Source organism: Pinus tabuliformis, chromosome 9, assembly GCF_031772625.1.
Source record: "Pinus tabuliformis cultivar Carrire ecotype Pingquan chromosome 9, CPIR1, whole genome shotgun sequence".
NCBI lineage: Eukaryota > Viridiplantae > Streptophyta > Pinopsida > Pinales > Pinaceae > Pinus > Pinus tabuliformis.
This window is the reverse complement of record NC_142307.1, coordinates 276699765-276725363: the sequence shown is the minus strand read 5'-3', so window position 1 is coordinate 276725363 and position 25599 is coordinate 276699765.

Here is a 25599-nt window from a genome sequence, read left to right as displayed (position 1 = left end):
CCTGTTATGCTTTGATACCAAAGGTACATAGAAACAAACTTGGTGCTAGAAGTCGTAAGTGTTTCTTCCTGGGGTATTCAAACACCTCCAAAGCATACCGCCTCTATGATGAAGTAAATAAAAAGTTTGTTGTATCTAGAGATGTAATTTTTCTTGAATCATCCAAATATGACAATGTTGTTGAGCGGAAACCTGATCGCTTGGATAGATTCACAAAAACGAAATCATTTCAAGAATTTGATAATCAGATTCCACATCTTGAAGGGGGGATTCCTATACTAGATCAACATGTGGAATCTTCTTTTGAAGAACAATCTCCCCTGCATGAAACTCCAACAACGGATGATGCTTTAAGTGATGTAATTGATAGAATTGGGAGACTCAATCTTGATTCAATCCCAACTCAATCAACAAAGCATCCTGGACCATCTCAGAAAGGTCCCCCAAAGTGGCTGACAAAGACACTTGAAAGTGTTCATCCTGATGAAATTGGAAAAATAGGAATCAGAAATTCAAACCAACAAAATGGAGGTGATGTAGATGACTCTAATTCACCTGTTGATATGGATGTTACTTATGATTGTGAATTGAACTTGTCTACAGATTTTGAACCAAATTCCTTCAAAGAAGCTGCTTCTCATGATGAATGGAAAGAAGTGATGCAAAAGGAGTATGATGCCCTCATAAAGAAAGACACTTGGAAGCTGGTTGATCCTCCATTTGGAACCAAACCAATTGGCTGCAAGTGGGTCTACAAGAAAAAGTACAAAGCTGATGGCTAACTTGACAAGCACAAAGCTAGGATTGTGGAAAAAGTTTTTGCACAGAAAGAAGGGATCGATTATGAGGAGACTTTTCCCCCACAGCAAAATGGGCCACCATCCGGACACTCTTTGCACTAGCTTCTCAGAACGGTTGGAAAGTCCATCAAATGGATGTAAAAACTGCTTTCTTGAATGGAGATCTAAAAGGGAATGTTTTTATGTCCCAGCCTGAAGGATTTGTTGTGAAAGGACATGAACATAAAGTATGCAAACTTGTGAAGTCCTTGTATGGCCTCAAACAAGCACCATGAGCCTGGTATGAAAAAATAACTGAGCATCTTCTGAAACTCAACTTCAATCATATTGATCTTGATGATGCAACTTTATTTGTCAAGAAAGTTGGCAAAATATTTGTATATCTTGTGGTATATGTAGATGATCTTTTAATGACAGGGAACAATGAAAGCTACATTGCATCCATAAAGAAGGAATTGGGGAAAAGTTTTGAAATGACTGTTTTGGGCTATGTTCATTACTATCTTGGCATTGAAGTAACCCAACATCCAAAATCCATATTTCTTTCTCAAAAGAAATACATTGGAGATTTGTTAAACAAATTTGGCATGACAGAGTGCAATCCTCTTTCTACTCCAATGGAACAAAACTTAAAGCTCACATCTATTGAAGGAAAGGAATTTGAGGATGCAACAAAGTATAGACAGCTTGTAGGAAGTCTCAACTACCTTACTACTACCAGACCAAACATTTCATTTGTTGTTGGAATCCTCTCCAGGTTGATGCAAAAGCCTTCTGAGGGACATTGGTCTGCTGCAAAAAGAGTTCTAAAGTACTTGAAGGGAACTCAAGACTTTGGAATCAAGTACACACAGGTGGATGACTTCAGTTTGATCGGATACTCTGATTCAAACTTCAATGGAGACAAAGAAACTGGGGTATCTACTTCAGGATATGTTATGAGTCTTGGATCAAGAGCTGTCTCCTGGAGATCACGCAAACAATCAGTTCCAACAGATTCCACAACAGAATCAGAATACGTGGCAGCAGCTGAAGCAACAAAATAAATTGTGGCTCAGGAAAATTCTTGAAAATTTGCAGGTAAAACAAGTACAATCAACTCCACTCATGATTGACAACACCTTTGCAATAAATTTGGCCAAGAACCCAAAGTTCCATGATCGTACAAAGCACATCAATACTAAATATCATCTGATCCGACATCATGTTGAGGCCAAAACAATCCATCTTCGTCATTGTTCCACAAATGAGCAAATTGCAGACATCTTCACCAAAGCGCTTGGAAGAGAAAAGCTTGAAAGATTCAGAACGATGCTTGGACTCACCAACATCCCTTCAGATTAAGGGGGGAATGTTGACACCTAATCCTCTGCGATTGGGTGAATTTATGTAAACAGTTAAATTATGAATGTGAACAGTCATCAGGAGATGAACTGAGCAGTCACATCCTTTGTATATAACAATAGCTACCTAATAAAATAAACACAAATCAATTTTCTGCCAAACTAGAGTTACTCCTAGCCTAACAAATTCTAACTTCTAAATTAAATTAATAATTATAATTAACTATATAATTATAATAAAAATTATTAATTAATTACCATTATTAAATAGATACAAACTCATTAAAATTATAAAATTAAATATTAATTAAACTAATTGACCATACAAATTAATTATATTAAAATAAATTAATTGTATTTATTAAAATATTGAAAATTTTGGAATATGTGTTATGGTGGAGGCTCATTTGAATGGTGGATTGGCCTTTTATTACCATTGGCTTTTATATATATGAAATCGGAGTGATAAGGTGGAGGGATCTGGGGAGGCATAAGGAATTAGGAGTTACGAAAATCATATGTCCCCAATGAAATATGGTGAGGAAAGGTGAGAGAATATGGAGGTATAAAGAGTCTCGAGCATCAAAGAAATAAGGCCATGTGGGGGTGGGACTCTCCCTCCATCACATAAACTATAACCATTTTTATAATATATTTAGGATTTCAGATTTTCATTATTTTTTAAATTGGGATTTGAAATAGATTTTTGAGATTGGGATCTTAATATTTTCATAATTATATATATTATAGCTTTTATTATATATATATATATTTTTTAGTTCTTAATTGTGGTGGTATTATATAATTGTTAGTAAAAAATAAAATTAATTAAAATTAATAAAAAATAAGATTTATAATTAATGTATAAAAGTAAAATAATATATATTTTGTAGATTTTTAGTTTAGGTGGTAAAAATCATTGAACTTCGGATAAGCATCATTTTCAAGCCATGCATCCAAATGAGATGAAAAGATAACCGATGAAAAACTAGCGAAAAATTGAATATAATGAAGTGATTAGAATGGAAATCTAAAGAAAACAAAAAACTCACAAAAATGTCGCACACTTAACCAAAAGGAAAATATTAAAATGTGATTTAACAAAAATTTACGAAAAGGGTCTCCATTGTTATGATGAAAGTAATAAATTAAAAATGGGGCAACTTGTGATTTCACCACAACATGATATTAGTTAACTATTCTTCTAATTTTGGCACTAAAGCACCAAATTTTGCAAAACACCAAATTTTCTATGCACCTTTTTTGTAGTGCCTTATACTGAGAATCATGGGCCTTTTCCTCAACCTACCTTTTAGGGGGCTTTGCCTAATTCTACTAATCCCATGGCTGATCAGTGAATCATCAATGAGGGCTATTTAATTTTCCCATGGACCAAGGCTTCAAGACCATGACCTTTACCTTTAGAGCACATATTTATGTTGATGTTGTTGTGATATCACCATGTCAGTGGCACCCTATAAGTGGTCCACATGTCACATAGAAATGGCCCACTTGGCCACCTAAAAATACCAAATCTACATGCCACATGTCACCTGCCAAATCACCTATGTTGAGTCAGCATGCCAATTTTTACTCACTCATAACTTCCAACACATTTGGTAATCGATTAGATTCCCTTTTGATTGATCTATGGATGGGGTTAATTGTGATACCCCCCCCCCCCTTTATTTGATGGTTAATAAGGGTGGTCCACAATTTGGGACATTTGTGGCTACCCACTATGCACTTTCCTCGAAGTGCACCAACACTTGATCTTCTTCCTCCTGGATCAAACAATCTAGAAAAAGTGTGGGGCCCCTCTATGACTAATGGATAACAAAGGGGGGAGGTCCACACCTTTGGCACATAGTTCACGCAAAACCATTTCTACTTGGAACCTAGGCCTCCAACAATTTTAAACTGTCCGCACCAACACCTATCTGCTATCCTACAATCTCAACACTATCAACACTTGCCAATTGTTTAGCCACCTCAACACTACCTCATTGTGCTACTACGTCAGTTGTTGACTATGCTTTCATAGAACATATTGCAATTGTGCCTATTGGAACCCTGATAAACTTTAAACTATGATAAATTATGATTTCTAAGGATTTTTTATAAGTACCATATATCGTTTGAAATATTTATGAGAGGACTATCCAACTATACTCTTTACAAGGGTTATGATTTCTAGGTTTGTGATCTAGCAGAGCGAAGACTTGAACGACCTATCCCAAGGTTCTGATCTGAGTGTTATCATGGCAGTGTCGGGCTGGAGTTCAGAGGCCCCCTCCTTCAGAGAAATCGTCATGGGAAAAACTAAGGAACCTGAGACCTCCTTTTTCACCAAACTCACTACTTATAATTCTTTCAAGAAACCTTTTGTTAATCACCCAAGAGAGGGAGGAGCAAGGAAAAAAGATGAAAATAGATGAGCTCCCAACCTGCTAGTTCCAGTGGAAAAAATCAAACTCGACCACAACCTATAAATATGTGCAAAACTAAATCAAAGAAAATACTGACTCTAGATATAATGGACCCATATGTTGTAGCATTGTTATGAAACCAGCTCAAGAAAAGATAGAAAAGATAGATCAACGCATTATAATTCAGCCTCTTCGAGGGGGCAACCTCCTTTACATTACATAAATGAACAATTCTTGGATGGTACAAATGACAAAACCTCCTTTCTATATATAGGAGTCTAAGGCGTCACAATATAATCCAGCCGACCTAACAATAATAATATAAAGCCACAAAAATAACAATAGAGGGATTCTATGGGGCACAGAAATAACAATATGGGGGTAATAGGGGCACAACAATATAAATAAGGGGTATAACTACAATAGTAATGGGGTAATCACTAGTATTATAGGGACCCAACATGCCCCTCTCCTTCAAAAAAGTGTTGTCCTCAACGCTTGAGCAGTTCTGGATACTTCTGCATAAAATTCTCATCCTCCCATGTGGAATCTTCAGTGGATAAGTTCTTCCACTTGATAAGATACTCTGAAATTGATCGATTTCATAGCTGTCGAGTTCTTGTTTCTGTGACTGCTTCCAGTTCCAATATAATTTTTCCTTCTTTGTCAAGTTCTGGCAATATTGTTTGAACTGGGAGCTTGTCGCCTATAACCTTCTTTAAACATGAAACATGGAAAACTGGGTGCAATCGAGAAGCTGCAGGAAGCTCCAATTTGTATGCCATAGTACCAATCTTTTCCAACACCTTGTACGGACCATAATACTTTGGTGATAATTTATTATCCTTCTTAGCTTGCTTTAGGGACATTTGCTTATATGGTTGTAGCCGTAGGAATACCCAATCAACTACATCAAAACTTCTTTCACTGCGATGTTGATTTGCCTGTTGTTTCATTCTATTTTGTGCCAACACGAGGTTATCCTTTAAGAGTTGGAGGACTTGCTGTTGATGTTCGATGTGATGTTCCACTGCCTGAACCTTAGAATTTTCTCTTAAATATGATGTGATTGATGGTGGTTGGTACCCATAAAGTTCCATAAATGGGGTCATTTTTGTTGTTGTATGGAAGGAAGTGTTATACCACCATTCAGCCAGAGGCAACCATTTGACCCATTGTGTCTGTTTATCAGATACAAAGCAACGAAGATATCCTTCCAAACATTTGTTTACTATCTAAGTTTGCCCATCAGATTGAGGATGATAAGATGAGTTATGAGCTAACTGAGTACCAAGACAAGAAAATAATTTTGTCCAAAAATTTCCAGTGAAAATGGGATCTTTGTCACTTACAATAATCTTTGGGTTTCCATGTAGCTTTTGAACTGTTTCCATAAATGCAGTAGAAACTATACTGGCTTTAAATGGATGTGATAATGCACAAAAGTGTGCATACTTGGTAAGTCTGTCAACTACCACCATGATGACGCTCTTTCCCTCAGACTTGGGTAAACCTGTGATAAAATCCATTGAAACCTCCTCCCAACGTTGGCTTGGAATGGATAAAGGTTGTAATAGACCTGGTGTCTTAATTGTTTCAACTTTATTTTGTTTGCAAACCAAACATTCCGCCACAAACTTTTGAATATCTGATTTAAGGCCATCCCAAAAAAATTCCTTCTTAACCCTGTGGTAAGTTTTCAAAAATCCTGAGTGCCCTCCTAAGGGAGAAGTGTGCAATTCCATAAGAATCTTTTGTTTTAGCTGGGAATTCTTACAGAGGTATAAGCGATCTTTGTACCATAATGAATCATTTTTCCAGCTAAATGTATCAGAAGTACTGGAATCTTGTTGTAGCTTTCGAATAAGTGCCCACACTTCTTCGTCATTCTTCCATTCCTCCTTTGCTTCATTTATCCAATCTGGTTGGATAATATAAATGGCACACAACAATGCTTCCATATCCTCATCCTTTCTTGAGAGTGCATCTACCACCACATTTTGCTTCCCTTTTTTGTAGATGATTTCAAAGTCATAACCCAACATCTTTGTGACCCACTTTTGCTGCTCTTCAGAGGATACTCTTTGTTCTAAAAAGTATTTAAGGCTATCATGATCCGTTTTTACCTTGAAGTGTCTTCCCATTAGGTAGGGTCGCCATTTCTTAAGTGCATGGAGTATTGCCAACATTTCTTTCTCATAAATAGCTTTGCTTAAAAACTTTCCCTTGATTGGACGACTTTCAAAAGCAATGGGTCTTTCATCTTGCATTAGAACAACACCAATTCCATTTCCTGAAGCATCACATTCCACAATAAAGGTTTTTGTGAAGTCCGGTGTAGCTAAGACCGGTGTTTGGCACATTGCCTCTTTAAGATGTTTAAAGGCCTTTGTTGCTTCCGGAGTCCATGAAAATGAATCTTTCTTCAATAATGTTGTTAGAGGTGCTGCTATTCTCCCATAATTCTTAACGAACTTGCGATAATACCCTGTCAACCCAATAAATCCTTGCAGATGCTTTATGGATGTAGGGATTTTCCATTCCTTAATGGCTTTAATTTTGCTAGGGTCTACCTTAACTCCTTCATGAGATACAATATGACCCAAATATTCCACCTCCTGGACTCCAAAGAAACATTTGGATCTTTTTGCATATAATTGTTTCTCCTCCAATAGTTGTAGCACCTTGTCAACATGTTCAACATGATCCTTCCAAGACTTGCTGTAGATTAGTATATCATCAAAAAATGCCAACACAAATTTTCTAAGGAATGGTTTGAAAATTGAATTCATCAAACCTTGAAATGTTGAAGGTGCATTGGTAAGGCCAAAACGCATGACCAAAAATTCATAATGACCCTCATGAGTTCTAAATGCCGTTTTCGGAATGTCTTCAATCTTCATTCTGATTTGATGATATCCCGAACGAAGATCCAACTTGGTGAAGTAAATTGATCCATGCAATTCATCCAGTAATTCATCAATGACAGGAATGGGGAAGTTATCTTTAATAGTGAGCTTGTTGAGCTCCCTATAATCTGGACACATGCACCATGATCCATCCTTCTTGTGCACCAATACTACTGGAGCTGAGAAAGAACTTTGACTCGGTTGAATTATACAAGCCTCTAGCATTTCTGCAACCATACGTTCAATTTCACTTTTTTGGACATATGGATATCTGTACGGCCTGATGTTTGGAGGAACACTTCCTGGAATCATATGAATAGCATGATCATGATCACGCATAGGTGGGAGACCTTTGGGAGTCTCAAATACCTTGGAATGATTGTCCAGGACTTTTTGGAGATCTGGAGAAATAGATGATTCCAATGTGGAAACATCTAGCGAACATAATTGTGCAATTACACCTCTTTGCTCCTTTTTTAGAAGCTTTGTCATGCCATTAGAGCTGATTATCTTTCTTGGTTTCCCTGCAATACCCCTTAATTCAACTTCCTTTCCTTCCACATAAAATTTCATGAAAAGTTCTTGAAAATTAAAAGCTATTGTACCCAAGGATTGTAGCCATTGGACTCCTAGTACAACATCAGCACCTCCCATTGGAATGGAAAGCATTGTGCTAGTCAATACATATTCTCCCATGGATAGCTTGATATTATGGCACTTTCCAGAACAATTTATTGTTCCTCCATTTGCAATCATTACTTGACACTCTGGTGCTAGATATAGGAAGCAATTCAATTCTTTTGCTACCCTACAATGAATAAAATTGTGGGTGCTTCCTGAATCAATCAACACTATTACCTTTTTCTTCTTGATTTGTCCTTCTATCTTGATGGTTTGAGGAGTGGTAATTCCCACCAATGCATTACGAGATATGGTCGTATTTATTTGTTCTTCATCTAGGCTTTGTTCCTGGAATATATCTTCTTCTTTTGACCTTTCTTGCGCCTTTTCTTCTTCCTCTTCACAATCTATGTAGAATAATTTCTTCTCAGCACACTTATGACCTTTTGTGTATTTGCTATCACAATTGTAACAAAGCCCTTTTGCTCTTTTTTCTTCCAATTGTTGTGGTGTCAACCTTGTAGGTTGTGGAAGACTATGGGCAACAACACTTCCATCTTTATAGTTGTGAATGGTATGCTTCCTAGTTGCCATAATTTTTCTTTCCATTTTTCTTGCTAACCTGAATGCCTTCTCTAATGAATCAGGTTCCCAAAGGCGCAGATCATGTTGGATATTATCCTTTAAAGACCCTATGAACACATCAATCCTATGCTCCTCTGGAATATCTTTTACCCTTATTTTCAATTTTTGGAACTCCTCAATGTGCTCCATTATTGAACCCTTTTGTTTGAGACTTATCAATTGGCTAAAAAAAGTGTTGCTTTTTGTATCCTCATAATGTGCTATCAATTCTTCCGTAAAAATTGCCCAAGTGATAAATTGTTTACGCGAACAAAGCCATTGATACCATACAAACTGATTTGGTTCCAAATATAAAGTTGCCATACGTACCTTTTGTGTGTTTTGCACATTATTGAGATCGAAGAATTGCTCCATCTGTAATATCCATGTGGCGGGATCCTTGCCATCAAACTTCCTCATATCGATTTTTGGAACATGGTGAGTCTTCGATCCAACATTAGAGTCTATGGAATCATGATTAACATTTCTTTTGTTCTCATCATGAGTTTCCTTTACTACCTTTTCACCATTAGTGACCCTTTCTTGTAGCAAGTTCTTCAATTCTTCCATGTTTGTCTTCAAATCTATCTTCAAAATTACCATCGAATCCTCCATCTTAGCTTCCATGCCCTTTATCTTAGATTCCATGCCATTTATCTTAGATTCCACGCCACTTATCTTAGCTTCTGTTAGCTTTTGTGAGCGTGACATTTGTTGCACTTGTTCTTGTAATTTTGATATATCATGTAGCATTTCTTCCTCTTCTTCATGAGTCATGCTAGAGCTTTCAGGTTCCTTACTAGGTGTTTGCATTTTCTTTCCTCGGGGCATCAGTTACCGATAATAATGCTTTACTATGCCCTTTGAATTTCGTTAAACCAAGCTTACATAAAAATTTTAAAAAAAACTACACACCTTTTATCACTTTATAGAAGCCTGATATTGAATCTGATGTATCTCTGTAATTTCGGATCATCCAGTTCTAAAATTTCTACCTGTAGTAGCCTTCTGCGTCCTCTTTCCAATGCCACAAGTCTGAGCCAAATTGGATTCTCCAAGTAAGAGTTATGTGAAATCTCCCACAGTGACTTTCTTTTAGATTGGTTCAGTAGAGCGAACTTGTACGCCGTGGCACGAGTCACTGTTTCAACCTTTGAATCTGAAACACACATAAAAGAAACTACAGTCCGTCCTCTTTCTGTACCTTCTTACAAAATTTCAATCTGATCCCCAGAGAGAAAGTTATGACGATTTTCCCCAGGTCACCTGTTTTGAATGTAATTCAGGAGTCTTAAAAAAGACCAACTTCCTGAGAGCATATCTCCGCAAATATCACGCTAAAAGATCTGAAATTTAGACCCAAGGTTCAGCGCTATTTCTTATCAAATGGGTTTTTTTGCGACTTCTGAAACGTCACAGAAAAAAAGTTATAGCGAAAATTCCACGATGGCCTGTTTGGAGTAGCGAAACCCTAGAATCCAAAGCTCTGATACCAAATGTTATGAAACCAGCTCAAGAAAAGATAGAAAAGATAGATCAACGCCTTATAATTCAGCCTCTTCGAGGGGGAAACCTCCTTTACATTACATAAATGAACAATTCTTGGATGGTACAAATGACAAAACCTCCTTTCTATATATAGGAGTCTAAGGAGTCACAATATAATCCAGCCGACCTAACAATAATAATATAAAGCCACAAAAATAACAATAGAGGGATTCTATGGGGCACAGAAATAACAATATGGGGGTAATAGGGGCACAAAAATATAAATAAGGGGTATAACTACAATAGTAATGGGGTAACCACTAGTATTATAGGGACCCAACAAGCATACATAGATTTTATGCAATAACTTGCCATTATTTGCAAGTCCATGTGATTTTAGCTAGCAGAGAAAACCATGAAATAGTGGATTTAAACAAAATGGAGCCCCAAAGTGGAGTACAGGCTATATTTGGGCTCCAAATGATTCTTCATGGTGATCTTTGTTCTTTTGGAGAATAAGGATCGAATCTTTGAGGGAGGTCCCTACTTCTTTAACTTGGTTGGCCTTTATATGTGCTACTAGAAAGAGAACTTCACTCCTGAAAAGGACTTCACCAGGGTCCCTGTTTGGGTATAACCACACTCCCTAACCATGGACTATTGATCTCCTTCGATCCTCAAATGCATTAGAGACGAAATAGGAAAATACATAACAATTCCAATAGGCACAAGAGCAGGCCATTACATCTTCTACACTCGCATCTGTGTTTACTTAGATGTAGCTAGAGCTCTGCCAGAGTCTATCAAGCTAGTATTCAAGGACAAAGTGTGGCCTCAAAATATTGTTTATGAACACGTACCCTTCAGGTGCAGGAAGTGTCATGAACATGGAAACCTTTTCAAGGAATGTCCTCAAAATGTATCCCAAACCACCAATCTGCAAGCTCATAAAAGGAAAAATGAACAAGGATTCACAAGATTTTATACCAGAAACAGGAACAATTAAAGAACTCAAGGGAAAAACGCCATAGCGTCCTAGGATAACAACAAAAAATTTGAAGCTTTAGTGGAGGAACATGAGGAATAAGACAAGGAACACACCTGATCCAGGTGGATGTTGGTGGCAACCACCTATCCCACTTGGACCCCCACAACTATCTCTTTTAGTTTTTCATTTTCTGTGATTGTAGTATAATTTACTATTTTCAGAAGTTTTTTTGGGTCCTGAACTTCCGGAGCTGTTTTGAGACCCTAAACAACGTTTTTTGGGAAATATAGGAGCAACATGGGTCCATGGACTGATGTTGCTCTTCCCAAAGTTTTAGTTCACTGATAGATCTTTCTAACGAGAAGTTGATGTACCAATTTACCCAAACAGAGCCCACAGTTTCGTGTTTCATCTTCTAGGGTTATGTTTTTGGATGTTTAGGGTTTTCCATTGTTTCTCAACAATAATATTCCTTCGAGCCTCATTGTAACATAGTTCAGAGGCATATATGTTATAGACAATTTTGTGCCTTACAGCAACAAGCATGAATTGTCAATAATCCAAGGGATCCAAAGTTCCCTAAACATGATGTTCCCACCCCTAGAGGAACAAGGTCAGCAAACCAACAGCTCTCAGATCAGTTCTCCACTTGAAAACACTCAAAAACAAGCAATCCTGAAATCAAAGCAGGTGCTCCACTAGGCTTCTGCGCTGAAACACAACTGCTCCATGGTGTACCTGCGTTGCAAAGCAGGCAGAACAAAGCCCACCTGCGTTGGGCGAGTTTGGACATGTGGCACAGTGAGTCATTGCTTTGGAATCTTCCAAAAATGACACTTGGATCAGGTATTTCGCCTTGTGATGAGTCAGAGGCTTTGTTTCTCCAAGTGGAAGCAAGGTTCACCAAGTGGACTCAAGAACTGAAGATCAACTAAAGATTAACTGAAGAGAGAGAGGACACAAGGCAGCTACACATCAGTTGCAAGCTGACTCATCCTTTCTCAATTCATCTATATATTGAGCTCTCTCCTATGAGCTCAGGAGGCTGGAATTTTGTGTAAAGTAATGATATGCTGTTGGTTTCATTCTTGAGTTATTGGGTGATTGTTTGAGAGAGGTGAAGAAGAGCAACTCTTTCTGCTGGGAGGTGTTGCTGGGTTGGAGCCTGCAATGGTTGTAATCCTCTCAGAACCTTTTCTTCTACATTAATAAAAGCTATTGAGGTTCTTCTATGTGCTCTTGTTTCAATTATATATTGTGATGATTGCATGTTTGGCTTACACTAATCCATGAACCAGTTATGATTGCATGCCTCTTGTAGTCTCCTTCTTTGTTGTTGTGCAGGATCTCCTTGTAGCTGGGCGAGCAGAAGGACAAAGAGCTAGGAGCAAGCGGCCAAAGAGAAGAGTTTGGATTCGACATTAAGCGCAAGGAAACGGTTAGTGCTTTCTCCATTCTCTTTTGCTTTCATAAAGAAGAAAACCTTCAGTAGTTTGTTTTACAGTTGTTGCTAAGGAACTGTCACCCTTAGAGTGGGTTAGGGTCATCCGAGTCGGATACTTTTCCCTACAACAAACTGGAAACTCCGTTGGGGATCGTATCCATTTGATTGTGTTTGTAGTATCTTTGCTATTCATTTCCTGAACCAAAGAGTACCGAATCGAAAAGCTTTTGACTATATCAAAAGCGAAGTAGAGGGGCAGCTACTCTGGCTCATTTCTGAGCAAGTTCATGATTTGAAAATCTGATCTACAAAGATCGTTGTAAGCTCTTAGTGATAGCTTTGCACCTTCTAAATCATCCCTTTGAGTGTGCTTGACTGAATGTCTCTGATTTGAGCAAAAACCATGCATTTTTGAGAAAATTATGACCTGGAAACTGTGAAAACGCAACTCTCGTTTTCCAGAGCAGGTAGTACACAGGCTACCTGCTTTGCAACGCAGGTCCCGAAGGGGCTACCTGCGCTGAGAGCCAGATTGGCTGTGCAGATCCTGCGTTGGCCCAAATTTGCTTAGTGCATTTGGGGTTTCCTCCTTTCTCTTGCCTGTTTTCACTTAGATTTGCTGCTAAGTGTTAGTCTTGTACTTGTTTTGAAACCAGTATTACTTGCCATCATTCCACCTCTGTTATATAACGAAATTGTACTTTTTCTTTGTATTTCTTGCTCATTTACAATTTCCCGTAACGAAAAGTAAACTAGTCATGCTTTTGGCCTCTTAGATCTGAACCTGTGTTAGGCATTTTGCTGGTCTAAAGGGTTAGCTTGCTTGCTGTCCATAGCTGATTAGTCATTTTACTTTCGTTAGTATGGTTTGATTTCATGTATTTCCAGTGATTAAGCAAGTGAATCTTAAGGTGTCTTTTGATTGTTGGACAAACTTGTTTACTTTCGCTTTAAATCGAAATCAAAGTTATATAACCACTTTCTTTTTGTATCCATCTACATTAAGAAAGGGAAAAGAAAATACATGCATTGTGCATTTTGCATTTAAAAAGTTTGCATGATGATTTAGGAGAAAGTTCATTAGTTTGTGCTGTATGAACTGTGTGAAAAGAATTTGCTTTTCTTCTCCCTTAGTAGTTAAGATTTTCATCAGTCAAAAAGATTTGAAAAAGCTTGCTTCTCATCTTAGGCTGCATTTAGGAATTTGTCATATACATCTCGTGGTGAACCTTGAAAGGCAAACTTTAAAAAGATCAACTTAAAATATACTAAATGAACCTAACAACGCATTTGAAACATAACGCAAACATCTAGAGGTCTAGGTAGAGACGTGTTCCGGCGTCGTTAAACATAGTGACTGTCGATCTCTACGAAGGTGGGTGATTCCTCCTGAGAGTCGGTGGAACTAATACGGACTTGTGCTCCCACGTACCGTCGCGTATATATTGGGAGACCCCTATAGGCAATTATCCTTTATCCATAGGAAGCCATGTTGGCCGCCCTACTGATCACGATGCAGTGAACACAGCATTCACAAAGATCGACCACCCGTACCGTAAAACGTATTCTGTGGTTTCGCGAAAGGTTTGGCACACCCTCTGCCTAGATCTCCAGAGCAGTTTCTTTTGGACCTTTTCAAACTCTATAACTGAAAAGGTCCAACCGAGCATTTGTCACTTCGGGCTCGTTAATACATCGAAGGCGACTAGAGTCATCTTTAGCTTTTTCTCGACTCTTAAAACATGAAAAAGCAAAGTTATGTTTAAAAGCGTCTAATAAAATTCATTCAAATCGGAAACACAAATTTTCCCCTTTATATTTTAGTTGATCGAGTAATCCGCAATCGTGGAAGAAAGTTAATTGAATATCCGTCGTTCTCGGAGGCTTGCGAGTCAACCGTCTTTGTCTCCGGAATCGAAAACAATCCGGACAAAGCGAGCTCGTCGAACCAGTTCAAAATCTCCTTTAAAAGTTAGAACAAGCGTTCCAACAACATCTGAGATTCTGGTCACTCCAAACATTTCCGGAAAACCTGCCTCAATAGAAGAAGTTCAATCGCCACAAAGGGACAGTAATACTGATCCTAGTCTGGGGGAAAATACTTGTATGACTGAACCAGTTCCATCGGTAACCGGTCCAGAGAATTTTGTTCCTCAAACATCTGTCGCGGTCGATACAACCCCTTCTTCGGCACCGGAAATCTTTCACGGACCTGACGGTCTTCCTCTTCCACCTGGTCTGATTGCGATAGAGGAAATTATAGAGGAACCGCAAGTATCCACTCCAATTCAATTTGGAGTAGGGGTCACTCTATTTCCTGCTACAACAGAAGTTTGTCCATCACCAGTGGAAGTTCCTGTAGAATCACTAGGTGATCAATTGGATAGACTAAAAATGACTGAACAACCGTCGACATCCAAGACTGTGTCGAATGACACGGAGATGGCAGAATTACATGCTGTAAATCCAACAATGTTCGCCGGCATACCATCTGTCCCAACTAGCTCGCAGTCGCTAGAAGGAGTCCACCAAGAGACTATCTCGACAGTATGGTCTGTTCCTGTTTGTTCCGGAGTAATGTCTGGTAACTCTCATAGTGAGGCTCATCAAATTGACCCTTTTGGGAATCTAATTAGGCCATCCAGTCCTCCAAGACAGGCAGTTGTCTTGAGTTCTGGGTTGCTACCGTATGGGGGGCAGTACCCATACGGGAGCTCTCAACCTTATTCAAGTTATGGCGGAATTGCAACGAGTAGTTGGGTACCTATGCTATCCCAGCCACCGAGAGTTGTATATTCTATGCAACAGTGTGTACCTGTGACGAACATCCCAACTACACTGGCTATTGTGACCATGTCGCAAGTTCAAACAATGCCTGTTATATGTCAACCTCAGATTGCTCAGGTTCTCATGCAACAGCCCCTTGACCCTGCAACCCAACCACAATTACCTACTGGTGGGACAACACAAGTAAAATTGGGTACAACTACCCCACATCTTGGTCCAGCGGTTAGTGTAGCGCAACAACCCATGGTGTCGCAACCGTGGGTAATGCAATACCAACAGCCGCAATTCCAACAAGTGTACCAAGGTCCTGAACAGCAAATATTTGCGAATACTGGACAACCATACATTCAAAATGGTCAAAATCAACCACTTTATAGTGGTCAAGTCCATCAACCGTATTCATCATACCAACATCAACTCCATTATGCTGGTATGCAAAGACCGACTGTTCAGGCGATTCCATCGTATCCTGGTTATGCGTCACCTAACTTGAACCAGCAGTTACCATTCGTGGCAACTTTAGAGTTGCCTGATTTACATCGGTTAACAAACGATCCAATTGCTTATGCCCCTTGGTGGCCAGTGATTCCACACAAACTTCCATCCGACATTCCTAAATTCAATGGGAATCCAGGCGAAGACCCGTCGAATCATGTGATGACTTTTCATCTATGGTGTTCGTCGAACACTTTGAATGATGATTCGATAAGGCTTCACCTCTTTCAGAGGACATTGACAGGTCCGGTGGCAAAATGGTATATAGAATTGCCTAGAGCTTCGTTCGACAATTTTGGCTCCCTTGCCACAACATTCTTGACCCACTTTCAATTACCAATAAGGTACAAAACGGGAACAGAGATATTGACTAAATTCAAACAGACAACCGCAACTCATATATCAGATCATATACATGAGTGGCGACGTCGATGAAGAATGGTTAAAACATACGTTCCTGATCAGCTTTTAGCTGAGTGGTTTATAAAGTCATTACTTCCGGCTATAACGGAAGATGTAGCAAAGGGAGGAGTCGTAACAGAAGAGCAAGTTCTCGCTCATGCACAATACTTGGATTTAGTATATACTCAGTCCGGCACGCTCTATGACAAAATACCAGATGCCCCTAGACCGGAATTTTCAATCCCTCCTCCTCCTAAATCGAACAGTGACTCTCATGCTGGCGATGGCGTGATTGGCACGGCAAACACGAATCCGAAAAGGACCAATCAAAAGAAGGCCCGTAAGGATTCGAATCAAAATGCGCATGAAGAAGTTGTTGCTTCGGGAGTAAATGCCGTATTGACAGATAAGGGCAAAGAAACCAATCAACCAGGAAGCAAGAAGAATCAAAACAAAGGGAGGAAGAATAAACAAGGTGGGTCATCCCCTAAGAAAAATTCTTCAAACCCTCCTGGGAATAGGAAACGGTTTCCGTGTCAAATATGCGGTGACAAAGATCACTACACTAAGGATTGCCCATTCAAAGCTGAGCTAAAGAGGTTCTTTAAAAGTCCTCATGCCTCAACTGTGTCAAGTGATCAATTTCCTGACCCAGGTCAAAATCTGGTTGATAGTGGAAACACTTCCGGGTGCCAAGTTCTAATGGTGTCAAGTGATAAGCAACCAAACAATGCTTCAACTTTGACAATGAACAAAAATTATGGGAACCCGCAGTTGTCGAATGGCGAGAAAAAGGGTCGATTAGGCAGTTCGACAACAACTTCGACAGAAGTTGTGCAGCCATCCAACACTAAAAGCATTCCATCTATCCATGGAGGCAGTCATCCCCTCCGAGATATCAGAGTAATTTTCCTAAAAGGCCCTTCTTTGATGGGCACTTTTGCCCCACCACCGCCAAGTAATCTTGAGGAGATGGGTGCGACGGGATATGAAGCCTTCTATTTTTAATGGATCTAAAAGTTTCGAGGATAGTTCTTTTCTCAAGTCAACCTCGTTTAAAAAATGAAATAAGGAGTAAAAGAGGATAGTTCTTTACGATGTCAACCTCATTAAAAAATGAAATGTCCCCTTATGATTTAGGAGGCATGCGCCTTGTTGGATACCTATACCAATAGGTTTCATATTTCATGATTGGCCAAGGAAAGTCCAAATATGCTCTGCTTTGGTATCACAAAGATCTCATATTTCCTAGAGAACAAGAGGTGTGTAAATGACTTCAAATGTTGATGACCTTATTTCAATTTTTGTGGATGATTCAACAGTTTAATCTGGATCATGCCATGTTTCAATTTTGAGTTATAGAATAGAGAAAGAAGTCTGTCCAAACTGCTTAATCTTGGCAGACCAGTAGTTCAGGTAGAGAAGAAAAGGTTCCCAACAGCTTAATCTGGGACCTTGGAAGAGATAAGGGTAGAAGTAGATAGAAAAGAATAAAGAAAACGCCAAAGAAAAGAAAAGGCAAGCAAGGGTTTGCTAGTCCAAATGCACCCTCCAAGGAGAAACAAAAAATGCTAGGAAAATAGCTGGGTAAGCAGTTGTGGTTGCAGAAAGGGTATTTTCACCATGGCACATATGTTAAAAGGTGTTTTGCCAAGGCAAAATCTATCAATGGACAAAGTGGTTAATTCCATCAAATTGCAGCAAGGAGCATGACTAACCTCCCTTTCCCCCTTCACTTCATTACTAACATCCCCTTTTTAGCTGAGATTCATGGAGAGATCATGGTTTTATGGTGGTTCTAGTTCATTCAGAAGCCACATTTCTTGTCTAAAAAACCTTTATTTTTATCTAGTCTCCAAACTAAATCAATTTCAGATAAACTCAGTGAGATCCCCTTCATTTGCTCCCTTCATTCATATTAACCTCTAATTTTACTATATAGCTCCCCTACCTTACCCTTCCCCTAATAATACTAACACTATGGTGTATAAAGCCCCAAATCTTATAAATACTCCTTCCCTTGGCATTATAGCCATATGTTCTTAAAATTTTACCAAAATGACCTCTGGTCACTTTGGTGAACCTGTCCCACCCCACTCCCCCTTGCAAAAGCCCAACTTACCTTTCAAACCTTCATTTGTATTAAAAACCTTATAAAAACCCACAACCCAAAGTTCTCTGCCCGCGCATATCCTCCGAGCACGTTGTTGCTCCGCCCACCGTCGGATCAAGTCCCGAGGATCCGACGATCCACGATGATATCGGAGCAGCCCCCGCAGCCGACAGTTAACGCCCGAGAACGTGACGTTGCGTCACGTCAGGGCCAGTCCACGCGTCGCGCAATGAAGGCTCTGAGAGCCGGGTCTGACATTTCTGGGACCGTACCTAAACCGCCCCGAGAGACCGTAGCGGCTAGCCTTAACCGTAACCGCTACGGTCCTAACCGCCAACTATTTTCCAGCAGTACATCGCCACGTCATGTCCGCTTGCCCTCGCCTCTGTTATTCATCCACCTGGCCGCTGACATGGCTGCCACCGCACCATCCACCATGGACCAACAGTGTACTGCCACGTCACCCGATGACGTCAGCTGACGTCACTTGACCTTGACCCACCAATGACGTCATGCTGACGTCATCACTAAAAAGCGCCAAAATCATAAAAAAGCCCATATTAAGCCAAAAACGCCTATTTTTCCCATGGTTTGCGCGTTTCTCTACTGTTTTCTCCGCATGACCGTTTACGTCCTAAAATTCTGCCAACCTGCTCAATTGACCAAGGCGACCTCCACAGCATCAACCTTGCACGCGTACACGGCTTCTGTTCGTAAATTACCAGGTATTTTTCGTTTTCTATCCTCCATACGCCTGCAATTGAAAATAAGATTACTCAGTGGGCTAGACAGAGGATAAAACTCATAATTTCACCGGCCATTTCCCTCTGCATTTACCCCATTTGTAATTGTGAAGTCCAAAAACGCCAGCTGAGCCTTGTCGCCCGTATTTTCACCAAAAAAGGGGGTATTCTCTGCGCATTCCCGAAAAACTCTTGTTTACATAATTCACCTATTTGAAGAAGACATAGTGAGACCAGATAGTAGCTCAGTCCCTGAGGTAAACAGTATTTCAATTGCTGTTGTATAGTTTCCTCCTCTGATACCTGAAATTCAAGACTATTTTTACAAAAAGCACTTATGTTCTGTGCTGGTGCTTTTAAGCCATTTAATTAGAGTTATTGAGCTTACAGAAAACCATGGACACTCCTATTGCTCTGAATATCAAGCCCCTCAATGCTCCTCACCAGGAATTAGCATGGAAAGCCCTGGGAGACATGGATTATCAAATGCTGGACTGGTTTCTTATGGGCTCCAAATACAATATCCAGATGATGAATGAGTTGAAAGCCCAGCACCTGAGTGGGGCAGACATCTTGGGGATTTGGGACTCAAATTTGCCCATATACAACCTCCCCCAAGTAAATCCTATGCCAGAGTTGGTCTACAGCTGCCAGGAATGCTATGACCCAAACCAAAGAGCTGTCATCAGCCCCACAGGCTCAGTCATGTTCCAGATTACCCCAGAGAGTATAAATGAAATGCTGCACTTCCATACTGCCAAGCAATTGACCCCCCTCCATATGCAGAATTTGATAAAGAAAGGGAGCAAGCTGTCAGGTGACCAAATCATTAAAATCAATCAGTTGTTTGTAAAACCAGGCTCTGAATCCATCAGAACTCCTCCTATTGGATATCAGTACTTGAATGAATTGGGCAGGATGTTAGTGGATTTGATCAGCTATGCCCTAGGATTCAAGGGAATGGAGGATGTGGATGATAGCATAATGGCAATGCTGTCTATATTCTCTCCTGGTAAACCCCCATCTGTACTCTATGACTATGCTACATACATTGCAGAAAAAATCCATGAGCAGTTTATGAACTTGAAGAGGGAAAGACTATTCAGGTATACCTCATATATATACCACCTATTCTTGTTCTATCAGCCAGCCACCTTCTCTTTTCCTTTGAAGCCACTCAATGCCCAGGGAAGTCCAAGGTCAGTTGTGTTCTGGACCTCTGTTTTTCATCATTCCTCTGTATCACCTTACACATACTCTGAATTCATTGATTTATTCATTTATCCAGCCCTGACAGTATTGCATGGTACTCCTCCTCCTAGACTAACTGATGACATGAGGAGAATTCTCCATTTGAATAAGTCCTACAGCATTGGTAATTGGTACCTCTACCAAAACCACACAGTCATCAGGATATATGGCTGTGAGTTGAACCCTTTTAGGTTGCCAAGGTATGTCCCCATGAGGCTCTTTGCCTTGGAATATTTCAGACAGTTTGGGAACTCAGACTACCTCCATTTTCAGAGCAAGAACAAGAAGTCACAGTTAAAGGTAAGGAGCCAGCTGGGTCCTTTCCTATATAACAGAAAGGAGGAGGGGTGGAAGGAGGCAGACAATATCCTGGAGGGCCTCAGACTGCAAACCAGTTTTGAATGGATACCCTATGACCCCAATCATTTTGTCTCCCTCAGGAGGATAAAATATAAATTGGGTAGCTATGCACACAAGAGACAACCTAAGATTGAACAGTATGCCAATGCATCAAGTTGGGAAGAGGGTACTTTAGAGGAGGAAATTACTAGTGAAGAGCTACTTGAGAGAGAGGCTAGAAATATGCAAAAGGAAGCTGACTTAGAAATTTGTGGACAGGTGCCTCTCTCATACAAAAAGAAGCTTGGAGCAGCCACTACATCATCAACAACACAGCAGCAAACTGCCGAGAAAGCACCACAGACAGCCAGCAAAGATAAAGGGAAGCAGGTGGAACAGCCACCTCCATTGACAGAAGAACAAGTGGAGACATTGCTACAGCAGCAAGAAGAGATGGAGCAGCAGGAACAAGGGCAGCAACAAGAAGAGGTACAATATGATAAACAGCAGCCCTTGCAGCAAGAAAAAGTTATTGATGCTCCAAGTTCCTCTGAGCAACAGGCTCAGAAAATAGTGCCTCCTGGGGCAGAAACCACTTTTGACACATCGGTCCTCCAAACCCCACAAAAGGAGGACTTAACCAGGAAAAGAGATAGAGAGACTCCCCTGACTTCATTCATCAATCAGGGAGAGAAAAGACAAAGGCTAAATGACTTTCCAGAGGATGACATAGCAATAAGACAAGCAACGGGCATGGGCCCACCCAGCGGAGAAGTCTCAGCCAGTTCATTCCAGCATGAACATGATAGGGTTATAGGAGGAGAGGTCAGCTCCTCCAGCCAGCACACAGAAGGACAGGTAAGCATCAAACAGCAATTTATTGATATTAAAAGGAGGAGTGATCCTATTAAAGTACAGCTGTACAATCATTTGCTGAACCTGGCTCCTACCAATCAGCAAAGACTCATGTCTGCCTTTGATGTAAGTGAAGGCAAGATGATCATGAGTCACTTCATGCCCACAACTCTGCATCCTCAATCTACCTCGGATTACCTAAGAACCAACATGGAGGTTCTGGCTAAAGACATACACCCTATGGATAAAATCGAACTGCATAAACAAACTGGTGAAATGGTGTATGCCTCCTTGGCAGATGAAACATTGGAAAACTACAAATTGAAGAGCAGCCTTGATAATACAGCCTCTCAACTGGAATTGGAGAGAGCATCATCACAAGCCAAGGACAACAGAATCAAGTCCTTGGAAGATGTAATCATAGAAATAGGACATGATCCTAAAGATGTTAAAGGTATCCAAGAACTGTTAAAGCTGAGGGATGCAGACATGGCGGCCTTAAGAAAGAAAATCAAGCTCCCAGCTACCATCCATCCACAAACAGACGAGGTTGCCCAGCAAAGGCAGGAAAAGGATGCCACAGATCTAATGATATCTCTGTACAAGGAGCTAGTTCGGACTCAAGATAAACTAGGAGAATCAGAAGCTGCAAAGGCAGCACTACAGACAGCATTAAAGCAAAAAGGAGAGGGCCAAACCTCCCAGCCTCCTCCTGTGATAATCAATCTTGAGGAAGCCCCTCCAACAACTACTCCTCCTCCTCAACAGACAGGTCCTACAGCACCAACTACAGCACCAACTACAGCAACAGCTACACCACCAACAGAGCAGACTCCTAGTCTGGATATGCAGAAGCTGCAAGCCGAAATCCAAGTTCTTGAGGCTCAAATGAAAGAGCTTGATGAAGTCAAAAAATCTTTGACTAAGGTGAATGAAAGATATGATAAGAGCAAGCAGAGTGAGGCTGCAAAGGAAAGAGAAATAAAAGTTCTAAAGAAGAGGATAACTGAACTTGAAAAGGAGCTCACACTAGAAAAGGTAACAGCAGAGCTAAAAGCAATCCTCTGGGGTAACATTGGTCAGTCCATCACCAATCAGTGGCAGTATATTGAGACTATGGATGAGCAAATAGTACTCATCACCAAGGCAAACAGGAAAATACAGAGAGCTAGAGCAAGCCTTGGCCACATGCCAGATGCTGCCAACAGAATGATCAATATTTTGAATAACAAAACTAGCTCTCAACTAGCTACCATGGGAATTACTAACAGGACTGAAACAATTTCAGTAGTTAAAAGAGTCCTGACACTAAGAAACCTAGTTGGAACGCTGGAGAGGAGAACACAGGATATGCAGACCGAGATCAACAAATTCCTGGACAGATTTGTGGCATTACAAAACAGAGGCCTCCCCAGCATACTAAGCAGTGTAGGAAGACTGCTTACCCTGGAAAATTACATCAAAAGGGTTGATGCCCATGCTGCAGCACAAATTGCAAAACAGCCCAGTACCTCAGCAGAAACAGGGCTAGCATCAGGGCAGAATTTGTATGATAGGGTGGATAACCTGTTTTTCATTATGAATGAAATTGAGCACCTGTTTGATACACCACCAAATTTCTTCAAGTATACAGAAGCAGATGAAACTTTGGAGGCAATCATAAGACACCAATTGCCCACACAGGAAGTATGGAGGAATTTGACACAGGTAATCTTATCAGGCCAGAACCTGTAGCGTTAATTTTTCTCCAGTTTATGAACAGTCATGCACAGGCAGAATTTTGGTGGATAAATCCACAAGGAAAAGACAGATGCTGAGCCAACTCAGCGGGGCTATTTACTCACCACCGCAGCAATCACCATCACAAGGTAGCAGACCCAAAATACAGCGCACGAGCCATAAAGTCGGGTTCTCCACCATTTGATCAAAGTATCTCAACCGACTCAGCAGCTCCCAAAGGCCAAAATATCTTCTGACAGAACATCAAGACGCCTTTATTTTGTATTCAATGCTGTAATAAATTTCTGATAATAATATCTCAAAAGTTGGTGAGAATATTAAGTCTGAGATAACTTAGAACTCAGATATTTTTGTAAAAAACGCAAGTATATATTCACCCCTCACAGAAGCTTAAGGTTTGTTGTTATTTTCACTTTGGAGATCTCACTTGCTGTAAAATTTTCAGAGAAGTAATACAAAGGGTGAATGGAATTTCCAAAGCTTGGTGTACCTTGATGCATTGTGATGAATGGTGAATGTTGCAGGATTCCAGAATGTTTCAGAAAACAATAAGTCTTTCTTAAATCTCTGTATTACATGTTTTCGAGTCTTTTGTTCTCTTTTATTGTTTAAATGTTTTACACTTAATAGCAAAGTAGAAGAATAGTTCCAGGATTTAATCACTGATTACCCTGAACTCAATCTAAGCTATTATCCATGTTTTCTTCAGATACAGTGACAGAAGCGTAATTCTTAATTGCTGCACTTTTAAACTATATCTTTTACAGTGATAGACATTCCCAGGGATTCAAGTTTGGTCCTGAGACATCTATCCATTTCTCATAACTAGTTTGGTGGAAATACTTAAACACTTTAGTGAAAATTCTTAAATGCTTTCACTGCTTGTTTTACCTGTTCATGTTATAAATCAAAAATTTGTTCTATGAAGTATCCAAATGGCCCTGTAAGTTTCACCAATTCATCTCAAGGTCTCTAGACACCTACAGCCATAGACTCCATTGCCCAATGATATTTGACTCTTTGAAAACTACATCACAAGACCCGAAAGAACCTCTTCAACCAAAACATAAACAAAACCTGTGCCTAATACCTAGCCTAAAAACACTATCATAATAGATATAAATCATAAAGAGAGAGCCCTCTCTGATCACAGTTTGGCTAGAAACAGTGATCCAAAGATTGGTTAGTGGTTACCCCGGCCGTATTCCCTTGGGAGTCATAGGGAACAACCTGGGTGTTAACATAATTGGCGACTCCGCTGGGAACTTCTTAAGATTTTTCAAATACTATCTATCTTCCAAAGCTACCATCAAGCCTAAAACTAGCCAAGAGGCCTTAGGACTGTTTCTCTAATACAGGGACAGCTTTAGGGAAGAGCTAATTAGGGAATCTTCATCCTGGCTTTGAAACATATATAGTCTTTCTAAAATTCTGATCCAGTCCTTGCACACATAAAACCTCCTATATAAGCTCTAAAAGAATAATTAGAAGCTGGCTCCCAAAAGAAACCCAAGGCACACTAGGGCAAACCCTGACCCTAATCAACCCATCATTGTTGATAATCCAAATATCATTCCAAAGAACATAAGGAGACAGGAAAAGCAGCAGAAGCCTGCTAATTCAAATATAAGTTCAGATCAAACTATCCTCATTCCCACTCCTTGCAAAGTTCTTTTCCGGTCCACCCCTAGTTCCCCTAGTTCACCATCAACACCGCAAAGCCCTCCTCTCCCATCTTCACCATCTGCACATACTCTTTCAACCAGTTCCCCGCTTGTTACCCATACCATTAACCCTGTTGCACCTGTAATCCCTGTTGTTCCATTTGTTCCTGTTAACCCTCTAAACCTCATAAACATGGCTAACAGGTATGCACCTCTACAAATACCAGCTAATGCTCCAGCTCTACCCCAAGACTACCAAACCAAAATCTCATTTTTTGACTCTCATGGCCCTTTGACAGCTGTCCAGCATGCTAAGAAGATGCAAGACCACTTTGAGACCTATGAAATAGATGATGACAGTGTCAGGATGAGAATTTTTGTTCAGAGCTTAACTGGGGATGTCAGAACTTGGTTTAGATCCCTAAATGCAAACTCCATTGCAACCCTTGAGGACCTGTACCAAGAGTTTACCAATAGATGGGAGAAAAAGAAAGACCCACTCCACATACTTGGTGAATATAACACTATTAAGAGAGGTCCCCAAGAAACAGTGTTGGAATATTG